The following is an 8,476-nucleotide window of genomic DNA, read 5'->3' on the forward strand; positions in this document are numbered from 1 at the left end:
TGTCCTAGGAAAGATGATTGGCTAAAGAAGCTGTGGTACATATATACAATGGAATATTACTCAACCATTAGAAGAGATGAAATGTTGCCATTTGCGACAATATTGATGGACCTTGAGATAATCATGCTAAGCTAAATAAGCCAGACAGAAAAGGTTGAAAATCATATGATATCACTTATATGTGGGATATAAACCTAAAAGCAACAAACGAACAAGACAAACAAACATAGACTCATGGACATGGACTATAGACTACTGGTTACCAGAGGGTAAGGGGTGGAGGAGGAGTGGCGAAGTAGATGGGTTAAAGAGGGTCAAACATAGGGAGACAAGGGGAGGGTGAAGTGGGTAAAGGGGTTCAAATTTATGGTAACTGAAGGAAACTGGACTGTGGGTGGTAAACACACAATAGAATATACAGATGTCAAATTATAATGTATACCTGAAAATTATATAATTGTATTAACCAGTGTTACTCCAATAAATTTAATTTTTAAAAAAGGATGCAACTAGTATTAACAATGATGTTAGTGATTCATATTTCCACTTAACCTCATGCAAGGTAGTGTCTTTAAGCTCTTCAAATCATAGATTCTTCATTTGTAATGCTGAAATAATAAAATCACTGGATGTAAGAGAGGATTTGACAAAATTAAGTTGAATCATATATGTAAAGACCTGGTACAGTGAGTGACATCATTGTGACTCAATAAATGCAGCTATTGTTCTCCTCCTCCTTCTTTTCCTCTTCCTCCTCTTCTTCTTCCTCCTCCTCATTATCATCAGGTTATTTAACAGAAAATGCTTATGGATTGTTTCACTGAGGATGCACAGACATCATTTATTTAACTTTTGTAATCAACTTTATATTTAATTTTGAACATGTCATTCTAATTGTTTCATTGCATAAATGCAGGAGTTCTGGTGATCAAAAACTTTTTAGAACATGCTTACAACACTATCTTTGTTTAAAGTGTTAAAAGGAGTCACATGAAGATATTGCCATCTTAATCTCATTAAGATAAACCAGAAGTAATGAGCTTATGTATCATGCTATGGGCTATATTGTATCCCCCAAAAACTTATATGTTGAAGTCCTAATCCCTAGTACTTCAGAAGATGAATGTATTTGGAGATAGTCTTTAAAAAGGTAATTAAGTTAAAATGGGGTCATCAGTATGAGCCTTAATCCAATCTGAGTAGCGTTCTTATAAAAAAGAGATCAGGACACAAACATGCAAAGAGGGAATACATGTGAGAATACAAAGAGAAGGCAGCCATCAGCAAGCCAAGGACAGAGGCCTCAGAAGAAACCAACCTTGCTGACACCTTGATCTCAGACTTCCAGCCTCCAAAAGGAGAAGATATTTCTCCAATGGTAAAATAAATTTCTGTTAGTTAAGCGACCTAGTCTGTGCTACTTTGTTACAGCAGTCCTGGCAAATTAAACTATATGGGTTGAGGTCTGTGCAGAGAAAGTAAGATAGCTGTAGTCAGTCTCCTTCCCACACCCATAGTTAACTTCCTAGTGAAAGAAACTCAGCACTTCTTCCCTTATGTAGCCATGTGCCTGATATGCCTGCACGGGCTTCCATTATCTCTGGCAGTGTGCCACTATTATTTAACCTGTGTATAAAAGGCGCTGCCACCATGAGAGGCTGGCCATCCCCTTGCTGGATAACACTGCCACTCTGTGAGATAAGCTGTGCCCTTTCTGGAATAAAGAGCTATGTCACAGTTGCCTATGGCTCCCTCCATTTTCTTACAACTGCCTGAGTCTCATACCGCTTACCTTAGAACCGTGAATCTGCAGCAACACACTTGGCATAGTCATGATCAGGATTCCCAAGTAAGGGAGTCGTCTGCCCTGCTGGAGGATGGGAGAGACATGTGGCACCCACAGAGTATGTGGTACCCCGTGGCAGTGGTACTGATGACTTGGACTCCATTTGAGCCATGGGAGGCAGTTGATGGGTGCCAGATAAGTATAGAGAAGGCACTCTGCTCCTTGGAGGAACAACTGCTGGAAAAACCTCGAGCCATGGCTGGCCAAGTAGGCTGGGTGCTGTTAATGGCTTTGAAGCAGAACATGGATGAAGCTCTAGCAGAAGCTGTGCGGGTACAGAAGCTTTGGCAAAAGGCAGATCCCTTGGATGCAAGGGTACAACAACTGGAAGCTGAGCTCCAAAGAAGTCCACCCTCGGAGTCGCCCTCAGAGGTGGGGGAAGACGTCCCTGAGGAAGTCTACCCGCAAGTAGAGCCCAGAATACACCAAAAGGTAAATAAAGCAAGAACAGTCCCTGGGGCCAGGAGGGGTGCAGGCTGGCAGCCCCACAGTGACTGAGTTCACCACATATATCCCCATACGCACTCGCAGAATTGTGGGATTTGGGGAAGCAATGTTGGCAGCACCCTGGTGAACAGTTGCAGGCCTGGTTGCTGCGCCTTTGGGATGAGGATCCGACAGTATCTCATGCTCCCCTGACGAGATGGAGAAATTGGCATCCATAACTGTACGGCCCTCATTACAGTAGCGTCTGCAGAACAGTCACTACTTGGCTCAAGGGCAGAGAAACCATACCCTGATGGAATGGATTACTGCTGCTGTGCGGACAGTTTGGAATGACACCAGAGAAATCCCAGACCACGCGAGTAAATGGCAAAAGTATGCTGAATTAGAGCAGATTATTCATGAACTGAGCATGCGACAGGCTATGTTTAATTTGAATACATGAGGACTGGATGATGAATGGTTTACGACTGGCATGTGGGACCTAGTGTTAGGGACTCCCCACTACCACCACTTTTGGCTCGTTGGTCGCTACCTATGTGGGAAAATGTATACATGAAGTGACTACAGCAATGGCTGCTCTGGGGGATGTAGAGGGGAGACACCATGAGGCAGGAGCAGAAGTGTCCATGCGGTAATGCCCAGACCCTAGAAGAGTGAGAAGAAAAAGAAAGGCCCTAGTCAGGGTACTGTTTGGATGACCCAAACCCAAATAAGGACTGATTTGCTAGCTGCAGGAGTTGATCAAGACAAGATAGATTGCCAGTCTAATGCAGTGTTGCTAGAATTGTAGTGGCAGTTGAAACCTGAACAGCAATTCAGGTGTGGGCAGAAACCTCCCACTGAAAGAGCTAAGCCTGTGGCCTTGAAGGATTTTTTGAAACCCTAGGACTCTCTGACAACCTTATATGACTAGGGAGAAGGCTGACGTGCCCATTTTGAGGGGATAGGCAGGGACTGGAGGCTGCACATGGAATTGGCAATCCACTGGTCCCAAAACAATGTGCAAGCAGTCCTAGCACTGGTGGATACTGGGGCTGGCTGCAGTCTTATCTATAGAAATCCAGATTCCCTGGACCAGCCACCTATATAGACAGCTATGGGGGTAAGACTATTAGGACCAAAGCTGTGACTTTGCCTCTCAAAATAGGATGTTTGTACCCACGTCTATATAAAATGTATGTTTCCCCAGTGCTGGAAAATATCTTAGGGGTGGATGTGTTGCAAGGGCTCAATCTGCAGACCTCTGCTGGTGAATTCCTTTTGCAAGTCTGGGTGGTGAAGACTGTAGTGCAGGGGCAAACTCATCACCTATCATAAAAAGTACCAGAAGTGAGGTGCATTGTCAGTGTTAAGCAATATCACTTGACTGGTGGACATGATGAAATCGGGGCTACAATTCAGGAATAGGAGAAAGCTCAGATTATACACCCCATTCATAGTCCTTACAAAGCCTTTGTGTGGCCAGTGAGGAAGCCTGATGGCTCATGGAAAATGACTGTGGACTATTTGAGAAATGAATAAAGTGACTCCCGTACTGCATGCAGCAGTACCATCTATCTATGACCTAATGGATCAACTGAATACAAGGCTGGGAACGTATCACTATGTCTTGGATTTGTCTAATGCTTTTTTCTCCATAGATTTAGCTTCCAAAAGTCAAGATCAACTTGCCTTCACATGGGAAGGAAGACAAGGGACTTTTGTGGTATTACCCCAAGGCTACCTGCATAGCCCAACAACTTGCCATGGGTTGGTAGCCCAGGATTTGGCAACCTAGACCCGACTGGCAGTGGTGGAATTGTCTCATTATATTGATGATGTCGTGTTAACTTCTGCTTCTCTTACAGATCTAGAACAAGTGGCGCTAGCCCTTTGGCCATGGAATTACAGTTTTATGCCCAGTTGAGTTTACTACTGACAATATACTGGATGCTGAAGTTCCTACAAATTTAGAAGTGTCCCCCTACAAAGAAGGGAAGCTGCCCATATCCGCTGATGTGTGGTACACAGATGGGTCCAGCAGGAGGTAGGGAATCAAGTGGGTAGCTCTAAGGGTGCAACCAACTACTGACCACGTTTTGTATGATATAGGTACAGGCCAAAGCAGCCAAGGGGCTGAACTATGGGCTATATTGATGGTTGTAGCCCATAAAGATGACTCATTGACTATTTGTCCTAACAGTCGGGATGTGTTCAAAGGCCTGACATTATGGTTGCCTACATAGAAATGGCAAAACTGGCTAGTGGGCCAGAACCCCTTTTGGGGACAAGCCATGTGGCAAGAGACCTATGGGAGACAAAACAAGACAAGGACGTAACTGTTTATCATGTTACAGGTCATGTCCCCTTGGTAACTCCAGGAAATGATGAGGTGGATGCCCTCTCACATGTACGATGGCTGGAAAAGGCTCCTGCTACTGACATGGTGCACTGGCTCCATAGGTGGGTAGAACTAATAGCTCCATGGGGCAAGGGGCTAGAGGTAAACTTATAGGTCATTCTTTGGGTAATGGCTGACTGGACACCACAAATAACTGTGAGATATCCCACAGGAGAGATAGATGAAGAAGAAAGTACCATCCTAAGGGGGACCTTTATGTTGTCACCATGGCCTATCATGAGTTCTCCCATATTGTGTCATGTCGACACAGTGAGATCAATGCCGCAAGGGGAATGAGTGTGATACCGATGGCCAGGCTGGCCCACCTTGGTGGCAACAATCTTATCAAAAGATGAGACTCTGGCATATATCTTGCCTAATGGAAAAGATTTATCTGTGTTGGTACCGTTGTCTTCCGTTTCTTTCCGACCTTAGGCCACTCTACACAAATACCATGATTAAATGAGCACATACATATGCCACGATTGAGAATGTCTCTCACTGTTGGGTCTGCACAGAGTTTCCTGACAGTGCCTCTTCAAGACTGCTCTGGCATATACAGGCAGCTGCTGTCACATCATGGGATCGGCTGACCCACTGGACACCCCAGTCACCCAACTGGACCGTCATACATACTCGAGTGGAAACACAAAGAAGAACTCAGCATGGACTGGACAAACCCTTACTGGGGTACTCGATACATGATGGATGGTCATGGCTGACTAATGAAAGGCGTGGAGGTGACTGGGAATATGCCCCATTGTATTGAAAGAAACACGAGGTCCCAACTGTTAGGGTGGGTGCCATGTCCCTTATGCCAAAATATAACTACCATCTCCTCCACCAAGCATTGGTGGACAAGACAAAAGTATGCCGGCACCCACCCAACTGTGATTTTTCCCTCAGGAATCTTATGGGTATGTGGGGCCCATAGATGGCCCTATATTCCTTCAAACTGGACAGGCCACTATACTTGGGGATGCCCATATTTGCCAGCAACTGTGTGGCAGGCACTCCCCCGACACCCCACAAATTGGAATGCGTATTATTCACAACATATCCGTACTAAGCAGACCCCATGGTGGTATTACCCCTTAGCCATCTTTATGCCTGTGGCAGGTGATATGGTAGCTGAAACGCAAATGACAGCTCTGGCAAAACATACTGCTTGAGCCTTGAATTATACTCATAAAGCCCGTAAGTCTGATGACTGATGAAGTAGATCGAATTAGAAAAGCAGTATTGCAAAATTGTATGGCTTTGGATATCTTAACTGCTGCCCAAGGAGGTACTTGTGCCGTTCTCCAAATTAAATGTTGTCTTTATATCCCGGACAACTGGCACAACATCTCACTAGCCTTGGCAGGTCTCTCTCAAGAAATATAGTCAGTCCAGTGGCTCACTAGGGATCCTCAACAGGAGTAGTAGGCAGGCCTAATGTCCACTTGGCACTGGGTCTTAGCTCTCATAGGAGGTGGAGCCTACCTCCTAGTGGCATGTTGTTATTCCCTGTATTGTTGTGGCATGTGGTTACAGGGGTCTGCCCTCCTACAGCAATCACCTGCCGAACCTACATAGTTGTGCGGGAGGAACCTTGAAGGGGTAGAGTGTGCAGAGAAAGAAAAATGGCCATAATCAGGCTCCATCCCACACCCATAGCTAACTATTGAGCAAAAGAAACTCAACACTTCTCCCCTTATGTAACCATGTACCCAGTACACATGCGCAGGCTTCCATTATCTGACAGTGTGCCACTATTGTTTAACCTGTGTATAAAAGGCGCCACCGCCTTGCAAGGCTGGCCGTGCCCTTGCTGGATAACACTGCAGCCCTGTGAGATGGGCTGTGCCCTTGCTAGAATAAAGAGCTATGTCTCAGTTGCCTATGGCTCCCTACATTTTCTTCCAAGTGCCTGAGTCTCATACCCCTTACCTCGAAACCGCAAATCTGCAGCAACACAAGGTCCCAGTCAGTAGATGACGTCAATTTTCCTCTTAGTGTAAATCGTGCCTACAGACATAACTTGCTTTTTTCTCTGAGGTCCATTTGAATGTAACCTGTGTTAATGTATGCCATGAAGCATGGCACTAAGTGAATGCTTTCTTTCTAGGTTTAAGTCACAGGAAAATTACTTTGTTTCATGGCCAAATATTAGCCATTGAAAACCAAGCTAAGAGGACCTATCTGATACTGTGGATAGATAGACACAATCCAAAAAAATCAGTCAAAAATTATAGAAGCATCTTTATTGACTAAGTCCAATACATATAATAGAACTTAATCCTATCAATAATTACCATTTGTAACAGTATTTTCATAATTTGCTGTAGTTTAATCTTAAATTGTCTTCCAAACATTACAAGAATCCCCAGATGATAGTTTTTTTTTTCTTATTTCAATGTTTAAAGACAGAGAAGTGAAAAATCAGAGGTCAGTAAAGAAGGTTTAGTTGCAAAGATACAATGCAAACCTAGGCTTTTCAATTCCATATCCTGTTTCTTTCACCACTTCCCACTGCCTCTTCACATTTTCCATTTTATATGACCCCCAATTGCTGAGATCTTCTTAAAATATCTTTATTAAATATGAAATTTTTTTCACAAAGAGAGTGGCAGCCATTTGTTCTACAAGCTTGTTTATGAATTAGACAGGTGAAAAAAATTGGATATGAAACAATGGAACTGGATACAAAGATAGATGTGAGATGCCCTTTCCACAATATCAAATTGATTAAAGATATATAGATTTGAGAAGGTTTCTATACCAGGAAGGGAGATGAGAATAATTTAGGAATATTTTCATCCTCATAATTTCATGTCATTCTGTGCAGTCAATATTTAATAAGAATTGGTGTGGTCTCTCCATGTTCACAGAAATATATTTTGATTAAAGAATGGAGTTCAACATTGCCTTTTCTTAGTTTGGAGCTTATCTTGTGAATAAGTGACCCTCGGTCACATTTTAATACAGAATATCTGATGAAAAAATTATATAATTAGTAAAATTCAGCACTAGCAAAGTGTTCCCACATCAGATAATTAAATTCAAACATACAAAATTTCTGCATTAAATACAGTAGGAGTTTATTGATTTGGAGTTCATTAATCTACGATGATTTAATCTCAGTCAGGCTGACTACCTGCGCACTTTCTCTGAAAAAAGAATGTGCTAAGGAAAAATTTTATAGTGTAAACAAGAATAGGTAAAAGCATTCTCATCTTGCATAAGCAAAATAATTGCTTTAAGAAAGCTTGGCACATTCATTGTAAATCAATTGGATCTAACCCATTATAAGAGCATAGAGTGAGTTATGTGCTCAAGTTGTTGAATCGATCAGTGAATACATGAATGCAAAGTATGCAGATTTTCTGCCTTTCAAAGGAGGCCCGAGAGTGTCTGCCCACCAAGACAGTGGTTCTCTGTGTGGTGTCAGACTGGTAACATTAGTATCACCTGGGTACTTGATAGAAATGCTAATTCTCAGACCCCCACCTCAGACCCACTGAATCAGAAATGGGACTGAGCCATCTGTGTTTTAACAAGCCCTCCAGGGGATTCTAATGTGCACTCAAGTGTCAGAACACTGCACAAGAAAACAGTTGTTTGTTAGATATGCGAGTGTTCTTAATTACACTCAAAAGAAATAGAACTGTCTTTCTTTATGAGTAATCTCCTTTTGAACTCTTTTACTAATTCAGAGAGACTGTCTGCCCAATGAGTCTGAATGAAGGGAGATGAGCCATAAATGGGTGTTTGTTTATAGTAAGGCTAAGAAGCCAAACTGATGCCCATTGTTCTCAAAG

This window comes from Pteropus alecto, unplaced genomic scaffold (assembly GCF_000325575.1).
Source record: "Pteropus alecto unplaced genomic scaffold, ASM32557v1 scaffold77, whole genome shotgun sequence".
Lineage (NCBI taxonomy): Eukaryota > Metazoa > Chordata > Mammalia > Chiroptera > Pteropodidae > Pteropus > Pteropus alecto.